Here is a 21,413-nt window from a genome sequence, read left to right as displayed (position 1 = left end):
TAAAAAAAAAATAATTAGTATATTTTCAACACAGAAGTATTTCCTTGAATTACCTACTTGCACCTACCATATGGTTTTGCTTTCCACAAAACTTCTGCCAACAGTATTTTCCTAAGATGCAACTTGGCTCACGATCTGTTTCCCTACAGGAAAAGGAACCATATCTTTATGTTTCAGGTTATTACAGAAGATGCCCAACCGTTTTCCTGTGAGTACACATGTAATATTCAGAAAGAAAACAACCTTGATGGAAATTATATATTATATATGACAGTGGTTCTGCTTTGGAGCTGAGCTAAGATATTCTTCTCACACAGCTCTGAGGGACGTGTTGACAGGAGTAGTTCTTCCCAGGTGGAGCAATACTACAGCTGTCTTTTACAAAGTAGGAGAACTCTTGATCCACCTTCTAAGATATCAACTGTCCTCAGTCTCATTTTCCTTCTGTCCTTTTACTCTCAGGTGAACTGCATAAACAGACATTTAAAAGGCAGATCAGTAGGATTGTTTCTCAGTCTTGTTAACTTTCTTCACAAAACACACTTCATCATTCAGGATGTTCAACCTGTACAGGTTCAGAACATAGAGGTATATACATGTGCAATATAATATATGATTTCCATTTGAATTGATTATAAACAAAAAACTTGAACAAATTCAGACAGATTAGTTAACCTGAGAGCTATTTCTAGCATTTTAACTGTGAACTACTGTCTCCTGTGATGGGATCCTTATGAGCGCAATATTTTGAAAGAAAAAACACACCCCAATTCGCACATCTCCTATGGTGACAATTCATTATGCAAGCTGCTGCCTCATGGTTGAGCATTATTATTGACAATGTGCAATATTCCACAGTGTAAGCAAAATCTTAAAAAAAAAAAAAAAAAGCTACTGCTATTTTTCAGCATATAGTTTTATCAGCGATAGAGGAGCAGTTCTACATCACCAGTTTTGTGGTGCTGCTGACTCTGGCCCTGCACCCTCCAGGCCCAAGCAATCACAGCATTTATGACTGGATTGGTCTATGACCTAGATACAGTACTGATTATTGAAGCTTTCATTTGGCAGGAGTAATTCTGACCTACTGTGCTAATAATTTTGCTGATGGGAACTAATTAACAACCAGACAGTCTACACAGTCTCTTTAACCTAGCTGTTAACAAGCTTATAATGAAACTTCAATCAAGTCACAGTGTGCATTGGGTAAATAAACATGTACACACACATACACGTGCATATACACACTGGAATGATGACTATAGTCCGATGTAATGAGTGAAGGTAAAAGTAAAACATGCTGAAACACAAACTAAAGTGTCCTGTGTTCATGTATGTCTCACCATAGACCAAGATAAGGACGAGAAATTGAAGTGACTATATTTCTACCTCCAGGGTATTTCACACAGGTCAGTTTAGGACAAAAAGTACTACATGTGGTAAAAAAACCCAACATTCTATACAATATTCTAAGTAAATAGTAAATTCATGTGCACTGTGTGCACACATCACAAGTAATGCACCAACACGATCAGGTCAACAGCAAAAGCAGGAGAGAACAGAGTCGCTGTGTTAATCACCTTCTGCTAAAACACTTCAAGATTCAGAACAATCAAACAGAAAATAATTTTCATGGATTAAATCAATATGTTTAAGAAAAGCATACAGATCAATTGCTCTTCATTTCTCTTTGATCGTTTTGTGCTTCAGCATGGAAGAGCTAGTTAACACTATTTGAACGTGGTAAGTTCTGCAACAGCAGAAACTCTTAGGAAAATAGCCTGTATAAATTAATCTAAATATCACATTTTAACTGATCAATATCTACCAATTTCCCTAAAGACAAGCATTTGTCTCTGGTTCTATGAAAAATTAATTACATGTATACTAAAGGTCCCACACAACTTTATGATAAAACTAAATAATTACACCTTCTGTGAAAATTGAAGACACACCTAAAACTTTCATTTTATTCTGTCTAGCACTTACAAACTGACAGTCTGGGTGACACTCTTTAAACAGTCTTCTACACCACTGGTTTGCCTCCACCAGACTCACCAATACCAGAGTTAGGCACTTAGTTACATCATGTACTTTTACCTCTGAAAAAGAGCACTAGATTTAAACAATCTTAAATCAGGCTCTTTGACCTTTTCTGATTACTAGTGCCCACTCAACCTTTTCAGGATGAATGGTGGATATCTTTGTCCAAGACAGTTTATTCAGCAATCACAGTATTTCCTGTAAGTTAGATAAATTGAGTGGTCACTTAACAGGGAGAAAGGCCAACATCAATTGCAGCAAAGGTCACTCAGTTCAGTTATCATGTACTGTATTAAATTGTCATCAGGTCTGAACAGCAATTTCATCAATAACCTATCCAACTAGAATGAGTATGAATGTTAGAAACTGTCCACCACTCTGTGGTGGGCTCAAAGCAGTCGGGGAACTCATGCACCCCTGCAAGGCAGCGATAGCAAAGGCCACTGCATAAACACCTGAAGGCAACTAACATTCTCATCCACCAGTTTGGGGGCAAAAGGAGAGAGAACAGAAAGACACTAATAAGGTGATGCTATACAGTATAGTCTTTTCCACAGTACTATAAACACCGTCCTATGCACTACAACTTCAGAGTACAAATTCTTTCCTTAAACCCTGGACTTGAACCTTTGCATCACATGATTTTGGGTGCTCTTACCGTCACTCTGAGAATACCTTCCCTCTTCCCAGTGCTCCAAACTCACAGGTCAGTTCTGCTGACTCTGCTTTCACAACACACAAGATGCAATAGAAGAAATATTTACAGGAAACTTTAAATACATAAATACTAATACTATCCAACCTCTGATACAGAAAACAATTTCATGATTATATTGATCCAGTTACTATCAAACTCCTAAGTGTTAAGAAAAGCCTTTTAGCTCTTATCATAACCAAGTGTCTATATTATTGAAAAAACATTATTTCATGATTTTAATGACATTAAGATAGTTCAGTAACTTTAAAAATCCCCATAAATGTGAAGGTTCAAGCATGAAACGTTTATGCAGTGTAGTCATTGATATTACAAGGAAACGACATACATGTAAATTGATTCCATAGAGAGTTATTTATAATTTTTTTTTAAAGAAATACAATTAATTACTTCTATGCATGCAACTTTGCAAAATAAAAGCAAGGTCTATGCATTACAAAAAAACCACACCATGCTGTGCTTTTGTTTTGCATATAAAGTTTCAAACCACTGACTGAAATTACACATACTTTTAAGCAATATCCACACTTAGATCCCTTTTGTATTTTCAAATAAATCATAATCTAATTTTCAGACAATCCACACTGAAAACAAATATGAAAGTGAGTGCCTGAGCACTTACAGATGAAATCTATACTGTCTACTCAGGAATTTGCAAAGTAACAGCTGGCGTTACATCCAATCAGGAAAGACAAGCAATACCATATGGCATACTTTTCTAATGCAGTTCAAAACACTGAATATCCAAAATACCATACTTAGGGGGAAGAAAAAGGTTGAAATCCAGCCATTACTAACAAGTAGTCCATTCCATCACCAATAATTAGTCTACTTTGCTCTAAATTACTTAGCTTTATTCCTAGCATGACCTCTCACCTATGATATTACAGTCTAACTATACCATTTGATAGTCATATTTAAGCAAAGCAAAATGATTTACCATTAATAAATCCTTGCTTAGGGAAGGTCGCCCAAAATAAGAAACGTTCATGTCAACTCTGTATTTTACATTTAAGATGATTTTTAGAATCACTTAATTTTTTTTTTTTCATTATATGAAACAATGTTATTTCTAAACACCAAGAATGAGCCAAGAGTATCATTTAAAATTACTCTTTGAAGCAGGGAGAGCCAGCCATCATTCTCCTCTGGGAAACAAAAAGCAGCAGAAAGTTTGAAGAAGGATTACTTCAGGACATACAAAACCTGACAACATAACTGACACTTTTTCCCTTCCAATTTACACTCAAAATCTATGCTGATGAAATTAAGGCTCATACTTGAAATTATCACAGTGTTACAAAGGAAACACTCAGAAAAATACAGGTTTGATCAGGAAAATATTTGGGTTTTCTGGATTACCTAGAAACTTTGTTTCTAACAAAGCACAAAATGTAAACATTTAAAAACTGGCAAGAAAGAAGGTTACTCTACACTTTAAGAGAAGCAGCTAGCTCTGGCGGACAGAGATATGTATTTATAGAGATCATGATTTTATCTCTATATTCTGAGATGCAGTTATAACAACGTGTCACCAAATCCACTGAATTAATGGCAGAGTGCTCTTACTCTGACACAAAGAGAACATATTGTATGAAAACAACATGCTGATAAAGCAGTATTAATAGTACTGTGGGTGTCACTTATAACCCACCATTGTACTGACAGCTTTAACATATATACGTCTCAAAAAAAAAAAAAGCCAAAAACCAACAAATATCTTTTGCAGTTAAGAACTTAGCATATATAAACAAATTGTTTTTTAAATATATTTTGTGATACTGTTAACATATGTCAAGAATGTATTTTTAGACAGCTTGTTTCAAATGTTCATAAAAATAGTTATCTACAAGCAATAAAAGTACTACCAATAGGTAACTAAGTTGAAAACCCATGTGAAAGAATCTCCGTATTTAATACATTTAAAGCAAAATAAAGATTTGTGTTTCCTTATTGGTTCTCAGCTGCTCACTTTTTCTTACATAAGGTTAACTAGAAATTAGTTGAGCTTCCCTCGAAAATTGTAAAGAGCTTTTGTAATAATTGGAATAAAATTGTCTTTTTAATAAATTAATGACATTAAAACTGAAGTACAGCAATCCAAAATGACAGTGGCACTAGCTGTATTTCACAGCAACATCTACTGCTGCAAAGATCACTCTATACAGCAACTTCACTGACCACAGTAAATCCATCTGTCCCACTATTAGTCCATAGCTAAGAATGAAACAGATGAACTCCAAACCTTCAGTTTAACTTTACTGATTAAAGATTGAGTTTAAGGCCATCTGCTAAATTACAATAATCTGTCAGGATGTCAGAAATCTTGACATGAGAAACAGACAGCAGAGATCTTTCAGTGATGAAAACTACATTAAGTAATTCTATAGCATCACTATATTTCCAAGAGGCTACTTATACTTAATCACCACAAACTATTTAAGAATATTCTAAAACACAGAAGCACCAGGCCATGCTGGTGAAATGTGTCCTTATAAGCACACCAGTGATGACAAAATAGACTCTAATAATTTGCAAACTAAGAAAATCTTAATTGCACTGGCCCAAGAAGAAATACTGCATTCCAAAATGCTTTACCCAATTTCTTGTTTGTAAACAAACTAAAAAATGTCATTAGCTACTGTGAATAGACGGATGGCATTGAAACTGCAGGCAGTCTTAAAGCTGAAAGAATGGTCATGCATTCATTTCATATTTTGCTCAACCCTCTATCCCTGCAGTAGAAAGACTGTTTAGCTCTCCATATTGTTCTGAAAAGCTACATAAAGATACTAAGTTGGAAAAATAACATCATCTTAAAATTTAACAAAAACAAAAACTAACCAAAATTATCAAAAAATAATACTTGATTACTAATTCATCAAAAGGCATTGCACATGCATGACCTCTAAAATTAAAATGGGCATTGCTTTTATGCTGCTAGGAACAATTTCTGTATCTTTACCAGCATTGAAGATTGATGCACTATTATCAAGGCAAATAAAAGCAGAAGCTTGGAAGCATACTGAATTGCCTCTCTCACAAGTGGCTACCATGAAGTAAATTTCAGTTTGAAAGCTTTTCTATTAACTAGGTTTTAAAACAATATATTCTCATTTTGAAACTTTTCTTGAGACCAGTGATTTTTAAATACATGTGACATTCTCTGCTTTGAAAATGGAATAGCAATGAAAAGCTTGTTTAAATACAAAATCATTGCCAACAGCCAGGCCAAGGGTACTCATCTACCAGATTTCAAAATGACTTTTTGCCGGTACTGCATTGAAATTTAAAATTATTTTTTCCACTTAACCAAAGGACCTCGGAGGTGGCAAGAACCACATAAGTAAGTGGCATTTTTGATTACTTCAATTCCATAGAAGACAATGGTCTTAGTAGATGAAAAAGGAGACAGGTTTAGGCACATAAACCAGAACTCCTAAATAAGATGTTGAACCATCAGCTACAAATGTATAGTAACTATTGGAGCTAACAAAATCCTACATTAAAACTTCCCCAACCATCACCCAAAGAATACATCCTTCATTACAACTGAAAAATTAAAGGATGCCAAAACAATCTATGTTAATCCAAAACTCATGTATCTGTACATTTACCAAGTCTGCTTGTTAAAACTACATTGGCATTATGCTCAGAATCAATTCTAAAGGGTAAAGGAGTAACCTTTTCTATAAATTCTTCCAAAACAAGAGGAAAAGAAGTGCCACCTAGCTCAGTTTCATTTTCTGCTTCCCATTCCTTTTAATTCAAGGGATTAGGTGTTATTCCTTAACTAAAGCATAAAGGCTAATCTAACTAATAGCTAAGAATCTCCTGAAAAGGAAATAAGATCAAGACATACATTTTTATACTACTTTTTTTTTTTTTTAAGTAGATTTTGACATGTCTAGTTAAACACAAGACAACCAGCACTGGGCATTTTGTTTGAATGTATATTGTACCAATGAAGGCAAACAAGACAATTTACTTTATATAAAACTGAAAAGAAAATGAAAGTTCACGAGCTTCTGGAAAATTGTTCTACAGGCCGCCCTCGCAGTTAGATGTAATTCTGCTGACAAAGGACGGAATAAAAGTTTAAGGATGCTTAATCTCAAGCCTTCATTTTCTAGTTAAAATAAAAAATACTAGTTAAATATCTTCTCTGTAAACACCTAAAAATTATGTTAGGGCAAATTACTGCTGGCTTTTCTACCTTGTGATTCTTATGTTCCAGAATTGATGTTGAGTACTTGTTGAAGGGTTACCTTGAGTCATGACATTAAAGTCACAGGAGCTAAATGCATATGAGGTTGGACCCCAAAATTTTATTTTCTCAATGGACAAATCCCACAGAAATACACTGTTATAACTATCTGTATAGTGAGAGAATACATTTGAACTAAACATCCTGCTAGAAAGATTCAGATTTGCCTCTCTCTTGACCATGATAAAAAGGGAAAACTCACAGAATTTTTAAACGAAATGGAATTAGGAAAAAAGCAAAAATTCCTGTTAAGAGATTGTGTAGATATGTGTCATATTTTGCTTATTAAGCCTACACTAAAAGTTTCTCACCTTCTTATGAAGTGAGGAAAAAGATGTGATCTCTTAATGCCACATAATTGAGGATATCATGAGCATTGTATGGAACAAGGTGGCTGGTAGCCTGGGAAGTAGAGCACAGCAAACCACTGACAGCTTTATCAATTTCCTAATCTGGCATTCCAGGTCATCTTCGAGGCCACAGGCTCTAAAGAAACAGCAGCAAATATCTTCTGAAGCACCAAATGTCTCCATGGAGTGCAGCTGAATATTAAAATAAAGTTTTGCATTGCCATCATGGTGTGACTGATATTGAGGGTTTGTAAGTTACAAATCTAGAATATCATTAACAAAAGCACTAAAATGGTTCAGGCTTTGTCTTCTAATTTCAATTAATATCTGATAAAAATTCTTAGATGTTGACAGCATGAGATAAATAAGACTGTCTTTGTATCTCTCTTATTTTTCTCTTTGGAAGTGCATTAATACAGCATCACAAAAAGGTGAACCACTATTTCTTGTTGCAGGTAGGTGCCTATGGCATTAAGAACACATGTTTCTTCTCCAGACTACTGAGCAGTTATTGAACAGGCAGCTAATACAGACGCAGGTCAGGGGGACAAACATCTCATACAGGATTCATTAGCCCACTGAGAGAGAAAAGGGGTAGGATATGGAAAAGCTAATACAAGTCATATGAGAAACTGGGACGGTGACCTAAAAACTATCACCTCTACCAAAAAAAAAACACACACAAAAAAAAATCATAGATGATAGATTTGAAAACTTATTAAAACCTCTGTATATACAAAAAAATACTGTGTTTTAAGGAACTAGTGTGAATGTTTCATTTCTCACCTATCTACTGCACCTAGAATTCAAAACATCAAAACAAAAACAATGCGCATCATATCAAACTGATACTATATCACTCTGTGGCAACTTAGTAATCAGAAGAAGAGGCCCTCCACTTGAATAATGGGGCTTTGTGGCTTTTCTGTTTGTGCGTGTTGTTTGGGTTTGTTGGGGGTTTTTTTGTTGTTGTCGGGTTTTTTTTCTTAAAATAGCTTCCCCATGAAAAATCCCAACTTCCATGTGCTTCATAACTTATTTAATAAAGTGATTAACAGTCAACTCAGTAACTGGAAAGTATATGTATTTGGGCAGTGATCACATCTCAGAAGGAAGCAATTCTCAACCTGAAGTTAGAAGATAAGAGTTATGTTAAACCAACTAGAGTAACTGTTATGTAAATGGCAGATACTGTGCTGCTTGGCACAACACTAATAGGTTGATGTATCAAGAAAGATTAGAGTTCACTAAGCACAGTTCTGCTAAGTGGTAGCTGAGGGGCATGACAACTGACAAATACTCTTCTTGAGTAACCTAGTCATGAAGGGAAGAAAGATTACAGAAAAAGGCAAACTAGCTATAAAATAGTGCGACATGCAGACAATAGTGTAGTCTTTCAATTACGGTGATAGAAATCCTACTGCTTAAAATATTTACAAAAAATATAAAGCAGAGATTGGGAAAGACATGGCGGATTGGGAAGAAAGAAGAGAGAAGGAGTAATTATTCAGCCTCATTAAATTTTTCATCAGAAGCTGCAAACTATCATAGTTTGAGCATTTCCTTTTTCATTAGAGTGCTTTTTAATATTGACATCCAACCAATTATGTTCAAACTAATTCCCAGAATAGTGCGAGAATGTAGCTACTTTCAGAAGTTTTTCCAGATTAATGAACTGCATTATTTTTTCATTAGAAGCTGCAATGTGCTCTGAGACATACAAAGTGGGGAACAAAAAACCACCCTGAACAGAACGTATTCTCCAAAAAGCCCTTGGCTTTCTTAATGAGTTTCTATCTTCAGGGATCCTTCTTCATCTTTACTTTAAAAATTCAAAACCAAAAGCAACACTACTACTTCAAATGGACTCCTTGTTTATAACCAACTGCAGCAAATTAGATGAACTCTGTCTGTTAGCTCCAGACCCAGGTGAATGATGTAACACTAAATTAAATCTTTTTTTTTTTCTTTTTTTTTTTTAATTGCCATGCTGTCTTTGATGTTCTAAACTACAATTATTATGTTTGGTGGGTTTTAGGTTTTTTCCAGATGTTCTATTTATTAATCTGTTTTCCCTATCTAGGTTAAACTATTATAATGTTCTGAAGATTTAGTAAGCCTTAGCTAATGATAACTTGATTATTTTTAAATAGTTTCAATGAAAAAAAGTTAACAAAAAGGCAACATATTATCTGATTCATTATACAGATAGCAGGGCATCTTTGTTTTATGGCTTCTTAACACATTTTGGTTTTCCTTTCCAAAATAACTCTCTCTGGTAACATTTACATAAAAGGTGATGAATCGCTGTCTTAAATTAAAAAGAAATTGCAACACTGAATTGCATCAGCAACTAATATAGGCATCACAAGACTAAAACCTCATTTTTTTTCTCTTCCTTTTAATATTTTGTCTTTAATTAAGTTGCACCTTTTCTTCATCTCAAGTTCTCTTTAAATCCATATTTTGTTAATGAATCCCTGCCTCTAGGAGTGCTACTCATTGCTCTCAGGGGATTATATACAGACTGGATTGTGTTCATAGTATAATAATAATAAACTTTCTGGATATGAGTGGTTTACTTGCTGAGAAAACTATATCTAGAAAGGTATGGGCATATATTGAAGATTGCCTTTAATTTACTAAAACAGCAAGGTTATTAGTTCAGAAGATGTATATACAACCTTGTAAGAGATACATAAGCTACTTCAGAAGCAAATTATCTACTATCTTTTTTACAATAGCTTACACCCAAACTAGCATCTATATATGAACAGTAACAACACATAATTTACTGTCAGAGACACAGGTTCACTGTTTCATCTGTTTCTAATCTAATAATAATATGAAACATTTCTCATCTATATGAACACACCTATATTTCTTAAATGAGAGTGATGAAGATATTATGTAAGCATCAGATTTTGTCATTTTGAGAGACTTTTTGCATGGCAGTAATTTTTAGTTCACTAGTGTGGCCAGCAGGAGCAGGGAGGTGAGTGTTCCCCCATGTTTGGCACTGGTGAGGCCGCACCTCGAGTACTGTGTTCAGTTTTGGGCCCCTCACTACAGGAAAGACATTGAGGTGCTGGAGTGTGTCCAGAGAAGGGCAACCAAGTTGGTGAGGGGCCTGGAGCACAAGTCTTATGAGGAGCAGCTGAGGGAACTGGGGTTGTTTAGTCTAGAAAAGAGGAGGCTGAGGGGAGACCTTATCGCTCTCTACAACTACCTGAAAGGGGGTTGTAGTGAGGTGGGTGCTGGTCTCTTCTGTCAGGTGGCTGGAGATAGGACGAGAGGAAATGGCCTCAAGTTGAGGCAGGGGAGGTTTAGGTTAGATATTAGGAAAAAATTTTTTACTGAGAGGGTTGTCAGACATTGGAATGGGCTGCCCAGGGAAGTGGTTGAGTCACCATCTCTGGAGGTATTCAAAAAGCGAGTAGACAGGGTACTTCAGGACATGGTTTACTAGGCATGGTTGATGGTTGGACTCGATGATCTTGAAGGTCTTTTCCAACCTAAATGATTCTATGAATTGTTACTTCATTTCTAATCAGCAATGTCCCTTTATATGTGAGGCTTCAGGAAAACATACCTATTTTGGAAAACCTACTTCTGCATCCAAAAGGTAAAGTCTTTACTGCCCAATTTTAGCTTTTGGTTTTGGACCCTGACCCTTAAAGACTGTTACTTTTGTGCTAAGAGAGAAACTAATAAGTACACTGTTCAGGAGAAACTATGAAGCATGTAACCTAGCAAATTCAGTGTTTTCAAGGGAAGAAATTTACTACATAACATCCTCAGAGCAATAAAATGAACTTCTTGCAGAGTCAGGATAAGAAAAAGGCAAAAAGGATGCTATCTCAAAAAGCGAGTTGTCTTATATCCATGTAACAAAAATCATAAATTTAGAGATACTTCCATCACATGTAATTGGTAGTTCATCTGATAAAGTAGCTTAGATTGTAACATGACAAAAGAACCAAGACTCAATTATAATCACTACATATATTCATCATCTTGATTTACTCCATAAAGATTTTAAAGTATATTAAACACAGAGGGGGAAAATGAAATATTTATCACTAGTAAATAAGTAAATCACCTATACAAATCTGTCATGGTATGCACTTTGCAGAGTTTCAGAGAAGTCATATTGCGCAGAACAGCCCATAGACTTCTCCTGCAGCTCCCTACAAAGACATGGAAGTACAATGTAGAAAATAACGTGAATTTCCTAGCTTTATGGTTCAGGTACCCAAACTATTCCCAAGATGTTGACATTCATATATCAAGTTGAAATATGGAGAGCCACAAGTCATTCATCCACATGAAGTTAAAGACTACAAATCTTCCTTGCATGCTCAGTCGCTTTATCACTCTCCCTCCTCTTCCTTTCATTAACTTCTGCATGGCACCAAGCATGTCTTAGAGGAACAAGTTGGTCTTTCCAATGCAGCTGTCTAAAAGGCAATGCTGACTGTGAATTTCATTTAGGCTTACAAAAGAAGTGGTTTCAAAGGCAGCCTTCAAAATATGCCTCTTAAAAATAGCAAGGTAAGCAGCAGCAGTGAAGCTGGAATTTGTTAAAATAAGTTAGTGGTATATAAAAAAAGAAAAACGCTTCTGTTATTAGATGTGACCACAAATTCAAGCTGTGCTACTGTTTTAGTCAGACACGGAAGACCTAGGTAACTTACGGTTATATTTATTTTAAGGTAGTGCCATTGGATGCATACAGCATTGTTCAGTACTGTTTCCACACTATCACATATACATCACACATACAAGCATGCACACACAGGTATACATATTGTTGGAAACGTCATGTTAAAATAGCTTCCAGACAGATTCATTAGAAAACTAATGTTAGTTAAAAAATTTCCGTATATGTTCATACAGCAATTGCCACCTTCTCTCAGCCCCCTGAGTTTTTCAAACTCACAATCTATTTTAAATATTTGTATTCAACAGATAATAGCTGCTGGTTGCTTGCCCCATGCTATTCATGTTTGTATTCTCCATTCATGTTAACTTCTTTCTTCCTGTTTCCCAAATGTCCTACTCTCTTCCATTACATCCATTTTTGCTTGCATATGGCAAGTACTGCAAGTGTGCTAAAGTGTTGGTTTCTTGGGAACTGTATGATAACTATATCAAAAATCATAAGTCTCAAAGTTTCTTCTGTTTTTTGTTTGCACAGAGACCTACAGAAAGCTATACTCACATAAATGTCACTTTACAGAAGAGGAGACAAATTCACAATGTCACCATTGCAAACCACTTGCAAAGCTGAGACTGGATTCAAGATCAGCCTCTTTCCTAGCTTACAATGGTTGCCTTTGCCTTTTTTTTTTTTTTTTTTTAAATAAGGTTTGATGTTCCCTGTTGCAAGATGTAGCAGTCCTACTGTTACTGTAATAGCTTGTATCCTCTTCCTCTACCTCTTCCCCTAATCCAGGCATTATTTTGACCAAAAGTCACAAGTCAATTAAAACAGAATAAAACGGGACAAAATACATCACAATGTACACTTGATTCAACCAGTCAGTAGAAAACTGTAAAACAAGCAAAATCTTACATAACACAAGTGATCTTTTAGGATAATCAAGCACATTCATATCAAATTCAAAACAAGCTTTGTATCATGCAAATAGAAGAAGGGATGACTGCCAAATATGTGAATGTGGAAATGCTAAGTAACATTTTAAAACATTCCTCTTGCTACTAAAGACATTTTCTCCCAACAATGCATTTTGGAACTATCACACAGACAATCCTGCTTCCAAGCTTTTTCGTAACACTGTTTTCCTATGAAAATTATTTTCTCCTCTATTATCCTCTAGTACAGCATCTTGATATCAGCTATTTGAACTATTTTTGGCACTTGAAATTATTTGAATGTTCTTTTAGAATGTTAATAATTTATCTTTGTAAAGAGCATCTTTAACAAGTCTTAATTATGTCATTTTGCATAAAGCTGTGGTACGTAAGAACACCAGCAATTGAAGAGAATTCAGTTGTGCTAGGCACTGTACAAACACAAGTCATTATAAAACAATCGCTCACTGTTCTATTCTTTATTTCTCTAATGACTTAGTGGTAAAATAGCTATTCCCCAGCACACATAAGGAGAGTTATATTATTGTTCACTAATATAAACATTTCATTTTGCATAATACAGGAGGAAGAAAGTAATAACATATCTCATTAAGAAATTTCTCATTGGATTAGCAGATGTCATCAATCTTTAAAATGTTTAAGTATGTCTCATTACATCAGGAACCATTTTGAATTAATATCCTTAAACTCACTTTATGCAATATAAACAGTCGACACAAAACAGTTACTTACTATCATCTCTCTCCCTCTCTCACTCTCAAAATACCTATGGAAAACTCTTACCGGTATTTGGACATTTGAAAGCTTGCCGTGCTTCCAGCAACACCGTTCAGTAGGGGTCACACAAGAAGCCTCCACTCGGGCCAGCCAGTAAGGGCTGCATCTAATGCCACTCCTTCCCTGAATCCATGCAAATACACCAGATTTTCCTTCTCTATTCCACAGACATAAAAACACCAAAACAATCTTGGCAATGCTCACAGAATACAGAAAGTGAATTCAAAAAAACAGCTACTGTGGTCTACTGAAAACACCCAGAAATGTCAGCCACACCAAAATGTACAGTGCTAATTAATGCTGAGAACATGGTGATTGCTACAATACATGTCTATCGGATTCTGTGTGAAATCCCAGACACTGATATGTTTAACACTGCACAGCATTCATGTGAAAGTGGTAAAAAATGGGATTTCTAGGGGAGATTAATTTGTTCTAGTGGTAGAACTGCTTACATTAACATTTGTTTGACCAAGTTTTAATATCCAATACAATACAATTATCTTAGTTGTAATGATTTAGGAAAATTTTACCAAATAATGTGATTGTTTTTAGGGTTTCTGGATGTTTCTCTCACCTAATTCTTCCCTTATTTTAGTAACTCTACATATTTTTTTCTGCCTCACTAGACAGAAATAGACATAAAAAGAAAGAAGAAATCCATATATAGAACCCAAGCCAACGCTGCTGCTGTCTGTAACTGTAGCCTCTGCCAGCCCATTGCCTCCTCTGAGTCTCCACAAGAAACAACTGGATCTTCAACCTCTGACAGTCTGAATTTAAACATATCCTTACCCACCTAATGAACCCACCACTTTTTTTTCAGCTTCACTACTCTAAGAAAGAGAAACAGAGATTTTGACTGGACATACATCCAGAAAAGTATCTCCCAGCCCTGTTACATAGAGAAGACTTTTTTGTGGACAGAAAACAGACTGCAGAGGAATACAAGAAAAGAAAAAAAGACATATGTAATGAAGAAAGTTGTGCATGCGGGAAAGGACCTTCAATAAACAGAATAAATATATGTATTGTCCTAAATGCCTAAAATTACTTTCTCAGCTACAATACATAGTTTAATGTGCAATTTAATTTCTACCATGGCAAATTTTACCTCAAAATATAGATTACTACTTGTCTTTGAGAATACTAGCCTTTGTATTATGGGAATTGGGCTTTCTATTAAATCTGGAGTTACTGTGTTAAAAAATACATACTTCTGACATCTGAACAATGGATTGGATGAACATGATACAAAAAAGACATCAACATCAAGTGGAGTTGGGAACTGTAAAGTTAAACCCTGGTCTATAAGATATTAATAAACTGAATTAATCCAACACTGGAGCAGCCAGCCTACAGAACAAAACAACCCATAGCTTTTGAGATTGTCCTGGTTTCGGCTGGGACAGAGTTAATTTTCTTCCTAGTAACTGGTACAGTGCATTTTGGATTTAGTGGGAGAATAGCGTTGGTAACACACTGATGTTTTAGTTGCTGCTAAGTAGCGCTTATCCTAAGTTAAGGATTTTTCAGTTTCCCACGCTCTGCCAGCACGCAGGTGTACAAGAAGCTGGGAGGGAGCACGGCCAGGACAGCTGACCCAAACTAGCCAAAGGGATATTCCATACCATAGAATGTCGTGCTCAGCATATAAACTGGGGGAGTTAGCCAGGAGGGGCGGATCGCTGCTTGGGCATCGGTCAGCAGGTGGTGAGCAATTGCATTGTGCATCGCTTGTCTTTTCTTGGGTCTAATGTCTTTCTTTTTGTTCTATTCCTTTACATTACAATTAATAATAAAAAATAGAATAACAATAATATTATTTATTTTAGTTTAGTTATTAAACTGTTCTTATCTCAACCCATCACGGTTTGGGTTATTTTGGGTGTTTTTTCCAATTCTCCTTCCCATCCCACTGGAAGGGGGGAAGAGTGAGCAAGCAGCTGCATGGTGCTTAGTTGCTGGCTGGGGTTAAACCACAACAGAGGTATTCTCTTATTGCAGCATCCCTATAAGCTGAGGGATTCAGCTGATCCAGTTAGCGTAAGCACTCCAGGGCACTTGCTAAAAACAATCCAGACATTCTCAGCTACCAGTACAACATGATCAACTACTATGTTCCACTTTTCTGACAGCTTCAAAATGCTATCCTACAAGTGAATCCTGCAACCATTAGCCCAGAGTATATTACTTATCTTAACTAGAGGCTTACAATATCAGCCATACTTTTTTCTGTTTTCCTAGTTCAGATATGGTAAGCTGCATAAGAAAAAGAATTTCAGCAGCACAAAATTTTTCTCCAAAGATTTAAATATTTACTCTGATTTTCTTAAATAAGGACAGATTACTAAAAAACATTTATAAATACTTTCCTTAAAGCAGCCATTTTCTGCATCTCTGCCAAATGTTTTGTTGCCAGACTGCACTAAAAACCTTTTGCATTAATCAAAGACTTAATACTTGCCTTGCACAATTTCTGTTGAATAAAAAATCTGAAAGGCTATTTTATAAATGAGGGCAAAGAGCAAGAGTGATGAACATGCTTAATGAAAATTAATATTTCCTTATTCAAGTCATAGATAGACAAGCCTCATTTCACTACATAAAAGTCAAATTTAACTGGGAGACAGACAGTAAAAAGTGTGCTTGCTTAGATGCACACTGCAGAATGCAATAGAAGTTATAAATTTTAACTCTAATGAATATGAATTTATGCAGGGCATATGTAACCAACACTTAACCATGTTCAGTCCTGGAGGATCATTTATATTTTAAATCAATGAGGTAGCACTAAAGCATCTTTAGCACATTTTGCTTGAATAGTTTTTATTCTTTGAAAAGCTGATGAAATGCAGCTTTTACTAACATTCCTTTTATCTTATTCTGTAACTGAAGACCTGTGGATCAAAAAGATGAATCCTGAAAAACACCTTTTACATTGACAGTTTAAAAATCTTGACCTCTTTCTCTCCCTCCTCAAGGATGTGTAAGTACCAGCTCAAGTCTACCATGCCATAACTAGAGCTCTATTTTGCCTTTAAGAGGTCCTCATTGCCCTCTTTCATCATCACATGTGAATTTCCTTCCTGAAAGTCAGGCCTCAAGTTAAAAAACATCTTTTCTTATTTAGCATTTCCCTAGGTCTTCACATCTAATCTGCCTCTTCAGATCATTTCTTCATAATCTCTTTAAAATCAGGAGTTTTCTATTTACTGACATGGGCTTATCTGTCTCCAGTCTCAAGTTGCAATTACTGCAAAAATTCTTTACTCTGGTTTTGGAAAAAAAAAAATACTGAAACAAATGAGGAGTTTTCTGCTATATGATGGAACAGATTCAACAAACAAGCTGAAACAACCCTTGAAAGGTAAGTGCTTTAATCAGAGGGCTGGTTAGATAATTTTTCTCTCTCCCTCTTCACTTGTGATCATTCTTGTCAGTGTGTATTTAGGCACATTTTGAAATGCCTGCTGGACTGCCAGTCCTAGAAAGGACTTCTGCCCTCCTCAGGCATTAATATGAGATAGGAACACTTAGTCCTGTGAAAATAAGGACAGTCCTAGGGACATACACTGGGAAAATAAAATAAGGACATTTTATTCACTGATTTTATGTTTGTTAGCCACCAAAGGTATTAGAAGAGGAATTTCAGATGAAGTGTTGGAAACCCTCCTCTCTCCAATACCATTGGTGGCACCAAACTCTTTTTAAATTAGATTTGGGCCTTGGAAGGTGTAAAAATTGTAAAACCTAGGATGCAATGGTACAGAGGTTGTGTTTGTTCTACTCCATGGGTAAGTAAGAAACCAACAGGTTAAAAATCGGGGGTGGGGCAGGGTGGAGTGTGGGTGTTTGAGACCCAAGTTCATATCAAGCAGTGAAGAAGCATGATTTGGTGACAAGATCCCATAGTGACACCTTGAAACAGCAAAAACATTTGTTCATAGGCTTTTCAGGTGAAGTAGGAGGCCCTTGTCCAGTCCTCTTCCCTGGACAATGGAATGAGGAAAAATCATGTAGAGATGCTGCTGCCTGAAAAAGCTCAGAAAGAGGTTAAGGAGAGCTCTTGTGCTGCAGAGCTTGCAACACACCTCTGGTCCCACTGGAAACCACTTGGCACACTGATTTCACTCGGGGCCTCCACCACCCCAAGAGTACATGTGATCATCTGTGTGTTTCCTGTACCCATATTATCACCTTTCCTCTGATTCTTCCCTGCCTCAAATGTTGAGCAAGTTATTACCTAAGGACCAATTCAAACATACTGAGACACAACATAAGCATAAAAATATAGAGATACTTACGTGTTCTCTTCAGGAAACAAAGCCTTTTTCTTTTTAATTTTAAAAAGGCACTGTTACCTGCAGAAAATCTATTTCAAGTTCTACCTTTGTTAAAAAGAAGGGGAAAACATCCAACTGCAAATGTTAAAAAGACCAAGTCTTGGTATCACACAATTGCAGATAGGTCAAATAATTCAGCAGAGCTATACTGATCTATACTATCTGAGATCTGATCAATAGTCTTTAAAACAGATAATGGTAAAGGCACTGCCTCCCAGATTTTTGCCTATGACTTTTTTTTCCAGAGATATCAAGCCAGTGCTGCATCTTCCACTTCAAGAGTGTAATGTGCATTACTTCAAACTGTCAGAAGAAGCAATTTTACAGTGTGATCGAACCTCACTGATTTTGTGCAGCTCTTCAGTAATTATATTAGTAACTGTAGGCAGGCATTACACCCAACACTGACAGCACATCACAGATCACTGTGTTGGTTGATTTAATGAAAACAAATGAAGCACAGGGTAAAAGAAGTAAAGGAGAGTTCTGATGTGGCAAGAAATGCCTACGCTTAGGCAGTGTATAGAAATGGTATATATATGGCCTGCATCACGAAATGACATACCAAGAAAAATATGCATCTTCTTGTTTCTAGAAGAGTGATAACTGTATGGCAGTCTTTATTTAGGAATCCGCAGTCCTCACATTGTTCACTGCAAAACTTCCATCAAAATCTTAGCCAATTAGGGACAGTATAAACAAGATTATAAACTGTTCTTGAATAGGGAAATTTCACTTTAAAAATAAAAGAAACTGGGCGATAACATTTAACAAAAGTTAACACAAGCAGTTTTTACTGAATTGTGGCACAGATTTATCGGGGGTTTTGTGCATATATAGAAACAATTCAGTAAGGATTTATAATAGCTAAGGTGGAATACAAATGAAATTTAAAACATTTCAGGAACTCACAAAAGTTCAGTGTAGTAGTGTAGAACCCAAACCAAACAAGTATTCATTGCAAATGAAATCAGTGGACTCAGAGAAGGGCAATTACTGGTGAACAAAAGAGGTCATTCAAAAATTCTTTCAACTTCAAAAGTTCAATGCTCAGCAGTGTGTGTCCACATCAATGGAATCACCACCCCTTAATACCACAGCTTTTGTTCTCCAAGTTCCTAAAAACTGCTATTCTCTACCTCAAATCATCAAGCAGACAGACACCATGACTCAACTCAGGGAATTTAGCTGTTTCATCACTCTGCTGTGAAGAGCCAGGTATTCTGCACAGATGGAGACTTTGCTTTAGTTTATGTTAAAGAAAGCAGATGGCTTTCCTAGCGACCACACAAAATGAATGAGCTGTGTATTTGTATCTGAAAAAAATGCATATACCAGGTCTGTATGGTATGGAATGAGAATGTTTGGCAAGAAACCTAGTTTAAAGACTAGTAACTATGTTCATGTAAATGCCATTCAGAACATTGAAGGTCCCTTAAACACACCATAATTGCAGCATAAATACGCAACAGCAAATACCCATTCTCACAAGAGGTCAAAAAAGTTATGAAAGCCAAAACTTCAAAGCAGTTTCAGCTGAAGAAGTAGAAATGATTTAGTGATGGCATCCATATCACAGGATGGTGGAGGTTAGAAGAGACCTCTGGAGATCATTTTGTTCAATCTTCCTGCCCAAAGCAGGTTGTTCACAACATTGTCCTTGCTGAATCAAAGATAATTAAACCCCCAAATGGTTAAACTGAGTATTACAAACACCTCAGATTTTTATGGTAGTAGACAGGAGGATGGTATGGAAGACATGGAGTAGCATACACCAAGACATTATTTCAAAAATCTTTAGAAATGAAAACCAGACACATGCAAGTCATGAACAGCACTTACAAAAGCTGATGCCAGACTAAATTCAATACAAAAATAGCATGTTTCTCAACAAATGGACATAACAGGTCGGAAAAGGCATATAATGAAGCTGATTTCCTAGACACAGTCTTAGCCACACATTCCCCTGACCCACTTCCTCCACAGCAAGCAAAGCAAAATGCCATCTGAGTTGGATGAGCTCACTACTGTTCAGTTTTATTATTGCCTCTGATACTTTAGCTGAACTTTATACACCATATACTAGATCACTGACCAGCAATTCTCCCAGTTCACTTTCTAGAACCTCCCACAAAGAGGAGGGGGGAAACAGCAAAACTCAATAAACAGCTAAGAAAAAGAGTGCAAAGATTCAATTAGAAGCCAAACACAGATGCACCACCTTATCCACTGCATCTTGCCATTCATTGTTTGAAGAGTGCCACTCTGACTTGTTTTTCATCATGTTATCATCAAATTACTGATGCTATTATACAAAAAAACGTACAGTGAACATGCTTATCCTATTCCTTATTGCAGGCAAAACAGAGGAGTGAGGCAGAGTAATTAGATCATACCTGTTCTAAACAAAAATTTCTTAAGAGCTGTCTTTGGCAGGAAGGGACAAAAGGGGGAGAAAACAAAAACCAACCCAGTTTCCTTCTAGCTGGTTTAACTGACATGACTTCAGAGCACATGTACCATAAGCAAAGTAAGCAGAGTTAAGTCTGTAGCAAATTGACAGCGCATGTTTCTAAGTATTAGTTAACTGGAGTTATTATTCTTCTCAACCTATGTTACTATTTTAACATTTTCAGATACAGTCCATTAAACTGTTAAATGGAAACATAATAAAGTGCTGGAGAGTTTAGTCTACTGATGCCTAGCAGCTTAGCATAAACATAAAATGCTTTATGAAAATGCTGCATTATTACTGTGCTTTTGCATAAACCTGCACAAGTATTTTATCTCGTTTTAAGTGTGTGCTGAACATTTACAAATCTGTAACGGAACTAAAAACTATGGTTTGAATTTGTTAATGGTTCAAAAGAAAAAAAATGGGTCACTGTCATTGTGCAACCCATCTTTCAGTCAGAAGTGAAAGTTGCAAAGGATTTTCCCTTCTTCAGATTTCTCTTTCTAGTATTATTGGAAAGCTTGTCTTCTTGTTTAAATGAATTTCCTTTTAATCTCCTCCCTGAGCTGCTGGATAGATGGAGCCTCTTAAAAAATTCAGGATATCACTGTAATTGTAAATTGATCTGCTTCTGTGGCAGAAGGCTGGGGCCCTCCATCCAGGGAAAAGACTATCTTCTCAAAGTTGTTTTTCAGACAAATGATTAATTTGCACTCTCTCTTACTACTATATAATCCTTTGATGGAAAAGCAGTTTTTAAACAAAAATGCTACTTTGGGGATTGTTTTATTCCTGGCAATGTACAGGGAAGAAAGCCAACTGTCAAAGCCACTGTGAAATA

General features: G+C 36.0%; 1 protein-coding gene across 1 annotated transcript in view; it reads right to left on the bottom strand.

Annotated features, from left to right (window-relative positions):
* THSD7A (thrombospondin type 1 domain containing 7A) overlaps positions 1-21,413 on the bottom strand; it is a 300,060-nt gene that overhangs the window by 193,073 nt on the left and 85,574 nt on the right. The gene's annotated exons all lie outside the window — the stretch shown is intronic.

Source organism: Haliaeetus albicilla, chromosome 2 (assembly GCF_947461875.1).
Source record: "Haliaeetus albicilla chromosome 2, bHalAlb1.1, whole genome shotgun sequence".
In the NCBI taxonomy this organism is placed as follows: Eukaryota; Metazoa; Chordata; class Aves; order Accipitriformes; family Accipitridae; genus Haliaeetus; species Haliaeetus albicilla.
This window is presented reverse-complemented; position numbering and strand designations above follow the sequence as displayed.